We start from the raw sequence: 13,867 nt of genomic DNA, 5'->3' as shown, positions 1-13,867 counted from the left end.
AGAATTCGGTGGAAAGAAACAAAACTGATAATTAATTCTGATTGATCTTGTTCCTGTGGTTTTGGTTTGGTGAACAGTTTTTTTTTATTCTCAGGATGTGGGCCACATTCACTGCCCTTCCCTAGATTCCCTGAGAAGGTGGTGGCGGGACGTAGAGGCCCATCACACAGTGAGGGGCTGGAGTCACGTGTAGGCATAACTGGGCAGAAGCGGCAGCTTCCCTTCCCGGAAGGGCATTAGTGAAACAGTTGGGTTTTCATGGTCATTTTTTGCTGGTGTCAGCCCAGAAATAACCGGGAATTAAATTTCACAATTTGCCATGGTGGGGTTTGAACTTATGACCTCGGGGTTGCGAGCTCAGTACCATAATCATCACATGACCGTAAAGATAATGGTGAGTAATGATGAAATCATCAGGGGATATTCCACCAGAGGAGTTACTGAAGCTGACTGTTATTTAGCTGAAATAACATTAGTGAAGGCGCAGTCATAGCCTGGGTGGGGGAGGGAGGGGGTTATTCAGACTCTGCTGTGCGTGTTAATGTAACTTTGGCCACATCTCCCAAACCCGTGACCTCTTCCACCTCGAAGGACAAGGGCAGCAGGCGCATAGGAACACCACCACCTCCATGTTTCCCTCCAAGCCACACACCATCCTGACTTGGAAATATATCGGCCGTTCCAGCCCTACACCCGACATGTGCTGACCTCACCTTATCTGAGGAAGGATGTTCTTGCCATGGAGGGAGTGCAGTGAAAATTCACCAGACTGATACCTGGGATGGCAGGAATGATGAATGAGGAGAGATTGGGTCGATTTAGGCTTATATTCGCTGGAGTTTAGAAGAATGAGAGGGGATCTCATTGAAACTTATAAAATTCTAACAGGACTAAACAGACTAGATGCAGGAAGGATGTTCCCGATGGCGGGGGAGTCCAGAACCGGGGGTCACAGTCTAAGGATAAGGGGCAAGCCATTTAGGACTTGAGATGAGGAGGAATTTCTTCACCCAGAGAGTGGTGAACCTGTGGAATTCTCTACCACAGGAGGCAGTTGAGGCCAATTCATTAAATATATTCAAGAAGGAGTTAGATATATTTCTTAAGGCTAAAGGGATCAAGGGATATGGGGAGAAAGCAGGGACAGGGTACTGAGTTTGGATGATCAGCCATGATCTCATTGAATGGCGGAGCAGGCTCGAGGGGCCGAATGGCCTACTCCTGCTCCTATCTTCTATGTTTCTATGCTCAGCACCCACGTGACGCTAAACCGGCAGGAAGGTGCCTCTCGCCAGCGCTGTTTAAAAGAATCGAGCAGTACTTGCAAGTTTGTTGCTGGTTCACTGCCTCTGCCATTTTAGGCCGAGTTCTAAGCACTCGTAAAAGTTCACTTTGTCTGCATTGGTTTAGCAGCTTTTGCACTGTTGTCGCTCATTGCCTCACAAATTGTCTGGCTCCAGGGAAATGAACATAAGAAATAGGAGCAGGAGTAGGCACCCCCTTCCACCGCCTTAAACATTCACTCCCTCCACCACCGGCGCACCGTGGCTGCAGTGTGTACCATCTACAAGATGCACTGCAGCAACTCGCCAAGGCTTCTTCGGCAGCACCTCCCAAACCCGCGACCTCTTCCACCTAGAAGGGCAAGGGCAGCAGGCGCATGGGAACACCACCACCTCCAAGTTCCGCTCCAAGTCACACACCATCCTGACTTAGAAGTATATCGCCGTTCCTTCATCGTCGCCGGGTCAAAATCCTGGAACTCTCTCCCTAACAGCACTGTGGGAGTACCTTCACCACACGGACTGCAGCGGTTCAAGAAGGCGGCTCACCACCACCTTCTCGAGGGCAATTAGGGATGGGCAATAAATGCTGGCCTTGCCAGCGATGACCACATCCCATGAATGAATTTAAAAAAATCCCTCACACTTTATCAGTTCAGTAGCTCTTCCAAGCCAATACCCTTCATGATGTGCTCCTTGATGATGACATCACCAAGTTTTACAGTGACAAATCCTCCTTATCGTCAAGGCAATGAGGTTAGTCCTTGAGAATGAGTCACTTTCGCATTCTAGGCCACCCAATTTTTAAAAAATATTCATTCCTGGGATGTGGGCAGGACTACGGGGAAAGAGCGGGGGAGTGGGATTAATTGGATAGCTCTGCCAAAGAGCCGGCACAGCAACGATGGGCCGAATGGCCTCCCTTGGTGCTGTATCAGTCTATGATCCTATGGTAATCCTTTAACTTTGCTGCAATTTTCACTGGATAACAAACAGGAGCAGGAACCCTTGCTGTTTTATTCTGCCTGCCAAGCCAAGTGTCATCGAGGCCAATATTATTTTTTTTAAATTTGTTTATGAGATGTGGGCGTTGCTGGCAAGGCCAGCATTTATTGCCCATCCCTAGTTGCCCCTTGAGAAGGTGGCGGTGAGCCGCCTTCTTGAACCACTGCAGTCCATGTGATGAAGGTGTTCCCATAGTGCTGTTAGGAGGGGAGTTCCAAGATTTTGACCCAGCGACGATGAAGGATCGGCCGATATACTTCTAAGTCAGGATGGTGTGTGACTTGGAGGTGGTGGTGCTGCCCTTGTCCTTCTTGGAGGAAGAGGTCGCGGGTTTGGGAGGTGCTGCCGAAGAAGCCTTGGCGAGTTGCTGCAGTGCATCTTGTAGATGGTACACACTGCAGCCATGGTACACCGGTGGTGGAGAGAGTGAATGTTTAAGGTGGTGGATGGGGTGCCAATCAAACGGGCTGCTTTGTCCTGTATGGTGTCGAGCTTCTTGAGTGTTGTTGGAGCTGCACTCACCCAGGCAAGTGGAGAGCATTCCATCACACTCTTTACTTGTGCCTTGTAGATGATGGAAAGGCTTTGGGGAGTCAGGAGGTGAGACACTCGCCGCAGAATACCCAGCCTCTGACCTGCTCTTGTAGCCACAGTATTTATGTGGCTGGTCCAGTTAAGTTTCTGGTCAATGGTGACCTCCAGGATGTTGATGGTGGGGGATTCGGTGATGGTAATGCTGTTGAATGTCAAGGGGCTGTTGTTAGACTCTCGCTTGTTGGAGATAGTCATTGCCTGGCACTTCTGTGGCGTGAATGTTACCTGCCACTTATCAGCCCAAGCCTGAATGTCGTCCAGGTCTTGTTGCATGCGGGCATGGGCTGCTTCATTATCTGAGGAGTTGTGAATGGCACTGAACACTGTGCAGTCATCAGTGAACATCCCCATTTCTGACCTTATGTTGGAGGGATATTAGAGTTACACAGCACAGAAAGAGACCCTTCGGCCCATCGCGTCCGTGCCGGCCATCAAGCCCTGTCTAATCTAATCCCATTTTCCAGCATTTGGTCCATAGCCTTGTATGCTATGGCATTTCAAGTGCTCATCCAAATGCTTCTTGAATATTGTGAGGGTTCCTGCCTCTACCACCCTTTCAGGCAGTGAGTTCCAGATTCCAACCACCCTCTGGGTGAAAAAGTTCTTCTTCAAATCCCCTCTAAACCTCCTGGCCCTTACCTTGAATCTATGCCCCCTTGTTATTGACCCCTCTACTAAGGGAAAAAGTTCCTTTCTATCTACCCTATCTATGCCCCTCATAATTTTGTACACCTCAACCAGGTCCCCCCTCAGCCTTCTCTGCTCCAAGGAAAACAACCCCAGCCTGTCCAGTCTTTCTTCATAGCTGAAGCGCTCCAGCCCAGGTAACATCCTGGTGAATCTCCTCTGCACCCTCTCCAATGCAATCACATCCTTTCTATAGTGTGGCGACCAGAACTGCACACAGTATTCCAGCTGTGGCCTAACCCGCGTTTTGTACAGCTCCATCATAACCTCCCTGCTCTTATATTCTATTCCTCGGCTAATGAAGGCAAGTATCCCATATGCCTTTTTAACCACCTTATCCACCTGTTCTGCTGCCTTCAGGGATCTATGTACATGCACACCAAGGTCCCTCTGATCCTCTGTTTTTCCTCGGGTCTTACCTTTCATTGTGTATTCCCTTGCCTTGTTAGTCCCTCCAAAATGCATCACCTCACACTTTTCAGGGTTAAATTCCATTTGCCACTGTTCCGCCCATCTGACTAACCCATCTATATCGTCCTGTAGACTGAGGCTACCCTCCTCGCTATTTACCACCCCACCAATTTTCGTGTCATCTGCGAACTTACTGATCATACCTTTTACATTCACATCCAAATCATTAATGTAGACCACAAACAGCAAGGGACCCAGCACCGATCCCTGCGGTACCCCACTGGACACAGGCTTCCAGTCACAAAAACAACCTTCGACCATCACCCTCTGCCTTCTGCCACGAAGCCAGTTTTGGATCCAATGTGCCAAGGCACCCTGGACCCCATGGGCTCTTACCTTCTTGACCAGTCTCCTATGTGGGACTTTATCGAAAGCCTTACTGAAATCCATGTATACCACATCCACTGCACTACCCTCATCCACACACCTAGTCACTCCCTCGAAAAATTCAATCAGATTGGTCAGACATGATCTTCCCTTGACAAAGCCATGCTGACTATCCCTGATTAATCCTTGCCTCTCCAAGTGGAGACTAATTCTGTCCCTCAGAATTTTTTCCAATAATTTCCCTACCACTGATGTTAGGCTCATTGGCCTGTAATTCCCTGGTTTATTCCTACTACCCTTCTTGAATAATGGTGCTACATTAGCTGTTCTCCATCCCCTGTGGCCAGAGAGGTTCTGAAAATTTGTGTCAGAGCTCCTGCAATCTCCTCCTTTGCCTCACACAGCAGCCTGGGATACATCTCGTCCGGGCCTGGGGATTTATTCACTTTTAAGCCTGCTAAAACCGCTAGTACCTCCTCCCTCTCGATGCTAATATGTTCAAGTATATCACAGTCCCCCTGCCCGATTTCTATGTCTACATCGTCCTTCTCCATAGTGAACACAGATGCAAAAAATTCATTTAAAACCCCACCTACATCTTCTGGCTCCACACACAGATTGCCACTTTGGTCCCTAATGGGCCCTACTCTTTCCCTAGTTATCCTCTTGCCCTTAATATACTTATAAAACACCTTAGGATTTTCCTTTATTTTGCTCGCCAGTGTTATTTCATGGCCCCTCCTCGCTCTCCTAATTTCTTTTTTAAGTATCCCCCTGCACTTTTTATACTCCTCTAGGGCTTCCTCTGTCTTTAGTCCTTTGTATCTGCCAAAAGCCCCCCTTTTTTTCCTAATCCATTCTCGTATACCCCTTGACATCCAAGGTTCCCTGGGCTTGTTGGTCCCACCCTTGACCTCTACGGGGACATGTTGCCATTGTACTCTCTCAATTTCCTTTCTGAAAGACTCCCATTGCTCTGATGTGGATTTTCCTACAAGTAGCTGATCCCAGTCCACATTGGCCAGATCCTGCCTTATCATATTAAAATCGGCCTTCCCCCAATTTAGAACCTTTATTTCCGGTCCATCTCTGTCCTTTTCCATGACTACCTTAAATCTCACCGAATTATGGTCACTGTCACCAAAGTGCTAACCTACTAACACTTCTACCACTTGCCCGGCCACATTCCCTAGAATTAGGTCCAGTACCGCCCCCTCTCTTGTAGGACTTTCTACATGCTGGCTCAAAAAGCTCTCCTGGATGCACTTTAAGAATTCTGCACCCTCTAAGCCTTTCATCCTCTGACTATCCCAGTTAATATTGGGAAAGTTGAAATCCCCCACTATTATTACCCTATTATTTGCACATTTCTCTGAGATTTGCCTACATATCTGTTCCTCTATCTCCCCCTGACTGTTTGGGAGCCTATAGTACACTCCCAGCAAAGTGCTTGCCCCCTTTTTGTTTTTAAGTTCTACCCATATGGCCTCATTAGAGGAACCTGCTAATATATCATCCCTCCTTACAGCAGTAATTGACTCCTTAATTAATATTGCGACACCCCCTCCTCTTTTACCCCCCCCCCCTCTGTCTCGCCTGAAGATTCTATACCCCGGAATATTGAGCTGCCAGTCTTGCCCCTCCCTCAACCATGTCTCCATGATGGCAACAATATCATACTCCCATGTGTTCATCAACACCTTCAGTTCATCCACCTTATTCGCAAGACTCCTTGCATTAAAATAAATGCCATCCAGCCTTGCCCTACTCCCTTGTGCCGTTACATATTTGCTCTGCCTTCCAAGCTGACTTATTTTTACCTCTATATTTGGCTGTACATCACCCCCTATTATAGCTCCACTCTGTATCCCATCCCCCTGCCAAGTTAGTTTAAACCCCCCCAACAGTGCTAGCAAACCTCCCCGCAAGGATATTTGTCACGTTCTGGTTCAGGTGCAACCCGTCTGACTTGTACAAGTCCCACCTTCCCCAGAAGCAGACCCAGTGATCCAGGAAACTAAAGCCCTCCCTCCTGCACCAACTCTTTAGCCACGCATTCATCTGCTCTATCCTCCTATTCCTATACTTACTAGCACGTGGCACCGGGAGTAATCCAGAGATTACAACCTTTGAGGTCCTGCTCTTTAATCTGCTACCTAGCTCCCTAAATTCTTGCTGCAGGACCTCATCCCTCTTCCTACCCATATCGTTGGTCCCAATGTGAACCACGACCTCTGACTGTTCACCCTCCCCCTTCAGAATGCCCTGCAGCCGTTCAGTGACATCCTTGACCCTGGCACCAGGGAGGCAACAAACCATCCTGGAGTCACGTCTATGGCCACAGAAACGCCTATCTGTTCCCCTTACAATAGAATCCCCTACCACTATTGCTCTCCCACTCTTATTCCTCCCTTCCTGAGCAGCAGAAGCACCCCCGGTGCCAGGAAGTTGGCTGCTGCTGCCTTCCCCTGGTAAGTCATCCCCCTGAACAGTATCCAAATCGGTATACCTGTTTGAGAGGGGGATGGCCACAGGGGTCCCCTGCACTACCTGCCTGCTTCTAATGCTTCGCCTGATGGTCAACCATTTCCCTTCTGCCTGTGCAGCCCTTACCTGCGGTGTGACCAACTTACTAAACGTGTTATCCACGACCCTCTCAGCATCGCGAATGCTCCAAAACTCATCCATCCGCAGCTCCAGCGCCTCAATGTTATTATTAGCACCCCTTCCCCCTCCGTCCGACAACACCCAGTTCGGAGCAGCTAAATCAGCGCTGACCAAGGATTGAACCTTACTCCTCCATGTCCCATATGGCTCAGTACCCAACTCAGTGGCATATTGACCCACAAAGAGGTTTTAGTTACCTCGGGTAACACTTTACTCAAAGTTGGTTTATGTGCTATATTGAGGTAATTATTTCAAACATTGCTAATAACTCTGTTAAAAATCAGAATGTCTATTGATACCACTGCGTCAGCCAATGAGTTGCACTGTGTCAGCCAATGAGGCGGGATGGGACTTATGCCAGGACTCACAGCAAACAGTATAATTTACAGCAAACAGAATCTATTTACTCAGCAAACAACAGTATCTATTTACTCAGTGCACCGCAGCAAACAGTCTACAGAGTCTATTTAAAAAGAGACTCTATGAACTACGCAAACCGAACTACAGCAAAGTCTCCCAGGGTGATTTTTCCAGCAAATAGAGTGGAGGATGGTTGCATAATGCAAATTCTGTGCATAAAATCAATCCCAGTCCCATCCAGCAGTGCAGTCTCCAGGCGTGACTGACGGGGGAATTGCCCAACCATCACCATTCTGGCTGGGAATAACGGTGTCACTATATGCAGCCGTTATAAAGCTCACAGAGGAATTTCCAATCCAGTCGGGAGCACGCTGCTAGGAGCTGAAGCTGAAGAACATTGTTGAGACAGAGTGCGGGGGAATGTCACTGTGCATCTGGACCGTGCTGTACCTGTGGTGCTTGAACTAACACTGGGGGAGAGTGGGGGGATTCTGTCTTCTCTTCACCGATTGGTTGGGTGGGTAATCTGGTGGAGCAGGTCGTTCACTCGCCCCTTACAGAACCAGCCTGATGTTCAAACTCTTGGAATCAACGGAATGTAATTTGGGCGGGGCGGTTGGTGGGTCTCACCCCACCCCACCCTGAGTGGGTGGTCCGCTCCATCCAATCACCACCCAGGCTGTGACGCCAGAAATGGACCCCTGGGCCCCCGGGTCTTCCATTCTCCAGCACTAACATCCTAACCAGCACAGAAATAAAGTGATTTATATTGCTTGCGACGTCATGTCAGGTTAAAGGTGTCAGCCGTGGCACAGTGGGCAGCATTCTCTCGCCCTGAGTCAGAAGGTTGTGGGTTCATGCCCCATTCCAGAGACTTGAGCACAAAATCTATCCCAGTGCAGTGCTGAGGGAGCGCTGCACTGTCGGAGGTGCCGTCTTTCGGATGAGACGTTAAACCGAGGCCCTGTCTGCTCTCACAGGTGGATGTAAAAGATCCCACGGCCACTATTTCAAAGAAGAGCAGGGGAGTTCTCCCCGGTGTCCTGGGGCCAATATTTATCCCTCAATCAGCATCACTAAAACAGATTGTCTGGTCATTGTCACATTGCTGTTTGTGGGAGCTTGCTGTGCGCAAATTGGCTGCCGCATTTCCTACATTACAACAGTGACTACACTTCAAAAGTATTTCATTGGCTGTAAAGCGCTTTGGGATGTCCTGAAGTCATGGAAGGCGCTATAGAAATGCAAGTCTTTCTATTATTATGCAGTGCACACAGTGTGTGTGTGTGTATGTATGAGCATGTCTGAGTGTGTGTGTGAATGTGTGTGAGAGTGTGTGTGTGAGTGTGTGTGAGTGTGAGTGTGTGTGTGTGAGTGTGAGTGTGTGTGAGTGTGTGTGAGTGTGAGTGAGTGAGTGTGTGTGAGTGTGTGAGTGAGTGTGTGAGAATGTGTGTGTGTGTGAGTGTGTGTGAGTGTGAGTGTGTGTGTGTGAGTGTGTGTGTGAGTGTGTGTGAGTGTGAGTGAGTGAGTGTGTGTGAGTGTGTGTGAGTGTGTGAGAATGTGTGTGTGTGTGAGTGAGAGTGTGTGAGTGAGTGAGTGTGTGAGAATGTGTGTGTGTGTGAGTGAGCGTGTGAGTGTGTGAGTGAGTGAGAGTGTGAGAGTGTGTGTGTGTGAGTGTGTGTGTGTGTGAGAGAGTATGTGAGAGTGTGAGAGTGTGTGTGTGAGTGTGTGAGTGAGAGTGCGTGAGTGAGTGAGTGTGTGAGTGAGTGAGTGTGTGAGTGTGTGTGTGTGTGTGAGTGAGTGAGTGTGTGAGAGTGTGAGGGTGTGTGAGAGTGTGTGTGTGTGTGTGAGTGTGTGAGAGTGTGAGTGTGTTTGCATGTGTGTGAGTGAGTGTGAGAGTGAGAGTGTGTGAGAGTGTGTGTGCGTGTGTGAGTGTGAGTGTGAGTGCGTGTGTGTGTGTGTGTATGAGTATACGTATGTTTGTGTGTGTTTATGTATTGTGTGTGTGATGAGTGTGTGTGAGTATATGTTTGTGTGTGTGTATGTATTGTGTGTGTGAGTGAGTGTGTCAGTGAGTATATGTGTGTGTGTGAGAGAGTATGTGAGAGTGTGAGAGTGTGTATGTAGTGTGTGTGTGAGTGTGTGTGAGTATATGTTTGTGTGTGTGTGTGAGTATGTGTGTGTGTGAGTGTGTGTGAGTATGTGTGTGTGTGTGTGTGTGTGTGAGTATGTGTGTGTGTGTGTGTGTGTGAGTATGTGTGTGTGTATGTATTGTGTGTGTGTGTGTACACATGTGAAGGAAAGCCCGTTCACTCTACAAAGACCACATTAATATTGAAAAACCAGTCAGTAAAGTTTTTTTTACCCTGAAATGTTGCTTCTTCTACACTTGGCGATGCTTCCACATTGCAGACTGAGGGGAGCGAGCGGGTAGAAGGCTCTCCATGCCGTCCGGCTGCTGTGCTCTGTGAGCATCTGCTTTACTGCATGCGTCCTAGACTTCCTGTTAAGGCTGGATGAGAAAGAGATTGCTGAGCAGCTTCCTGCTTCTGAACAGCCTCTTTCCCCTCTTCAACCTACACAACAGCACGCGCCAACATAACAGTAGTCGCTGCACTTCAAGGTGAAGTGCTTTGAAACATGTTAAAGTTGATTAAGTGATTATCGATGACAAGTCATTCAGGACTGAGGGACACCAAACTATCCCTTTCTTTGAGAATTTCTCCAATGCTTATTAAATTCCAGATATTATATTATAATCATCAGAACAAACCACCTTTTTTCCCTTGAATGTATGATTTTGTGTGTCATAAATCCTTGCACATATTGTGGGCTGTATTGTGGGTTGGGGAAGGCACAGTGAAGACCGATGCCAAGTGTAGCACAGTTGAGCTATAAGGAAAGACTAGAGAAGCTCAAATCCCTGGGATGAGAGGGTTGTCCTATGAGGAGACATTGAGTAAATTGGGCCGATACTCTCCGGAGTTTAGAAGAATGATCATTGAAATGTATAAGATTCTGAGGGGGATTGACAGGGTAGAGGCTGACAGGCAGTTTCTCCCTGGCTGGAGAGTCTAGAACTAGGGGGCACAGTCTCAGGATAAGGGGTCGGCCATTTAGGACTGAGAGGAGGAGGAATTTCTTCACTCAGAGGGCGGTGAATCTTTGAATTCTCTGCCCCAGAGGGCTGTGGATGCTCAATCGTTGAGTATATTCAAGACAGAGATCGATAGAGTTTTGGACTCTAGGGGAATCAAGGGATAAGAGGATACGGTGGGAAAGTGGAGTTGAGGTAGAAGATCAGCCATGATCTTATTGAATGGCAGAGCAGGCTCGAGGGGCCAAATGGCCGACTCCTGCTCCTATTTCTTATGTTCTTAGCCTGGAAAGAAACTAGAGAACCTTTCATGGTGATTTTCTTAATTCATTCTCGGGATGTGGGCGTCGCTGGCAAGGCCGGCATTTATTGTTCATCCCTTGCTGCTCTGTCAAGGTGGTGGTGAGCCTTCTTCTTGAACCGTTGCAGTAGCTGACTGCCTTGCTGAGTCACGTCAGAGAAAGAAACATAGAAACATAGACATAGAAGATAGGAGCAGGAGTAGGCCATTCAGCCCCTCGAGCCTGCTCCGCCATTCAATGAGATCATGGCTGATCTTCCAAATTCAGTACCCGGTCCCTGCTTTCTCCCCATATCCCTTGATCCCTTTAGCCTTAAGAAATATATCCAACTCCTTCTTGAATATATTTAATGAATTGGCCTCTACTGCCTTCTGTGGTAGAGAATTCCACAGGTTCACCACTCTTTGGGTGAAGAAATTCCTCCTCATCTCTGTCCTAAATGGCTTACCCCTTGCATTCCTATAGCATATTTCACGACCTTGGGAAGTCTCAATGCGCTTTACAGCCAATTAAGTACTTTTTGAAGTGTAGTCACTGTTGTAATGTAGGAAACACGACAGCCAATATGCGCACAGCAAGCTCCCACAAACAGCAATGTGATAATGACCAGATCATCTGTTTTAGTGATGTTGGCAGCACAGTGGCATAGTGGTTAGCACTGTTGCCTCACAGCGCCAGGGACCCAGGTTCAAATCCAGCCTCGGGTGACTGTCTGTGTGGAGTTTGCACATTCTCCCCGTGTTTGCGTGGGTTTCCTCCGGGTGCTCCGGTTTCCTCCCACAGTCCAAAAATGTGCGGGTTAGGTTGATTGGCCATGATAAAAAAAAAATTAAAAAAATTGGCCCTTAGTGTTAGGGGGGATTAAATACGTGGGGTTACGGGGTTACGGGGATAGGGCTTGGGTGGGATGGCTGTCGGTGTAGGGACCGGGTGCTAGGGTTTGGATGATCAGCCATGATCTCGTTGAATGGCAGAGCAGGCTCGAAGGGCCGAATGGCCTACTCCTGTTCCTATCTTCTATGTTTCTATGGTGAGGGATAAATATTGGCCCCAGGACGCCGGGGAGAACTTCCCCTGCTCTTCTTCGAAATAGTGCCGTGGGATCTTTTACGTCCACCTGAGAGAGCAGACGGGGCCTTGATTTAACGTCTGATCCGAAAGACGGCACCTCGGACAGTGCAGCACTCCCTCAGCACTGCACCGGGCGTGTCAGCCTGGATTATTGTGCGTTCTGACTCAGAGCCGAGCCTGCTACCCACTGAGCTACGGCTGATACAAGGGCAATTAAGAGTCAACCACATTGGTGAGGGACTGGAGTCACATTCAGGCCAAGACCAGGTAACTCTTCGGTTAATCATTGAGAAATGTAGGTGAAGGGCAGCACAGCACCAAGGCTGGGGAGAAAACAAGGTAAATTCAGGCGTAATGGTGTGTTGACACCAGGTTTTGGCTGGAAAAGCCCATAGTTTGTAGGAAGAAGGGAAGACCAAGGAAACTAAGGAGTGCCGTTATCTGAGGCTCTGGGAAAGAATACGCCCATGTACGTGCAGTTTGTAGATAAGCCAGGGACAGGAAGTGGCCCTTGAGGCTGTCAAAGCTCATCTCTTACATTAGAGCTTCCGACTGCATCTTCAATATCCCTAATCCCTACATGGAAGATCATCTCCAACACTTCTCGCTCTTTTGCCTCAAGTTGTTCCCAAAATCTCCTTTAACTTATTACTAATTTAAATCCTCTCTTTGACTTTTCCTGGCTTTCAGTCAATTAATAGCCTCAGCTCCACCTGGCTGGACCGCTTAATACGTTATGTAGCTTACTGAGGTCACCCTTAACCGCCTGCTGAGCCTGAGTTTGTCTAATCGTCGCTCATCGCTCATCCCCTTTTACCAACAGGATCAGTCTTAAAAAGAAAGAATTTGCATTTCTGTAGCGCCTTTCACGGTCACCGGATGTCCCAAAGCGCTTTACATCCAATGAAGTACTTTTTGAAGTGTAGTCACTGTTGTAATGTAGGAAACGCGGCAGCCAATTTGCGCACAGCACGCTCCCACAAACAGCAATGTGATAATGAAGAGTCTTGTGTTGAAATTATTCCTTATCGGTGTCAGGGGAGGAGAGAATTGGTGGGGTGAGAGGTGGAGATTGTTGTATGTCTATTTGAACATTACTTTGAACAACTAGAGGGATTTGTTACAACTGAGATGGTTCGAAAAAACCATGCCACATGCACATAAGGAAGGATCTTGTTTTGCTATCGTACCAGCATTTTCTCTTGTTACAATGTCTTCCGGTCGCCTGTCAGTTTAACTCTCCGCTTCACTCCCACTCAGACCTCACTGTCCTCAGCCTCTTGCATTGTTCCACGGAAGTTCAGCGTAAGCTCGAGGAACAGCACCTCATCTTTCGATTAGTCACTTTACAGCCTTGTGGAATCAACATAGAGTTCAACAATTTCACATCATAACCTCGGCCCCTATCCTACATATATTTTTTATCCACACTTTTTGTTTGTGTCTGTTCTTCTCTCCCACAGGGCAGCTGTCTTTCATTCTGCCGGCGCAATTTACACTTCATCTCGAGCCATCCTTTGTTTCTTAACCTGCCCCATTACCATCTCCGCTCGCCTTGAATATCTCTCAATGTCTCTTAACCTCTCCTGCCTTCTATCCTATCACAGACCTTCCCTTTTGTTCTTTCATCCCCTCCCTTTTCCCAGCCCCCACACTTGCTTAAAAATCTGATCCATTTCCTGCTTTTTTCCCGTTCCGACTAAAGGTAATCGACCTGAAACGTTAACTCTGTTTCTCTCTTCACAGATGCTGCCTGACCTGCTGAGTATCTCCAGCATTTTCTGTTTTTATTTCAGATTTCCAGTATCTGCAGTATTTTCTATTTGTCTTGTTACAATGTGTTGTGGGCATATCATCACCGCGGTTGTGTAGATTGGCTCTGCTTGGCTCAGTGGGCAGCACTCTCTCTCGCTTCTTAGTCAGAAGGCTGTTGGTTCAAGCCCCACTCCAGAGACTTGAGCACAAGAATCTCGGCTGACACTTCAACACTTCAATGAGGCACT

The 13,867-nt window shown here is 47.9% G+C and overlaps 1 protein-coding gene across 1 annotated transcript in view; it reads right to left on the bottom strand.

The window, feature by feature from the left end:
• Positions 1-9,885, bottom strand: part of LOC147108028 (tyrosine-protein kinase JAK2-like) — a 117,914-nt gene extending 108,029 nt beyond the window's left edge. The window contains exon 1 of the mRNA XM_086004447.1: positions 9,760-9,885. The gene's annotated coding sequence lies outside the window, so the exon portion shown is untranslated. The remainder of the gene's footprint in view (positions 1-9,759) is intronic.
• Positions 9,886-13,867: the final 3,982 nt, after the last annotated feature.

This window comes from Somniosus microcephalus, chromosome 13 (genome assembly GCF_052327205.1).
Source record: "Somniosus microcephalus isolate GS21.2 chromosome 13, FLI_Smic_1.0, whole genome shotgun sequence".
Lineage (NCBI taxonomy): Eukaryota > Metazoa > Chordata > Chondrichthyes > Squaliformes > Somniosidae > Somniosus > Somniosus microcephalus.
The sequence above is the reverse complement of the archived record's forward strand: the minus strand, read 5'-3'. Positions and strand labels throughout refer to the sequence as shown.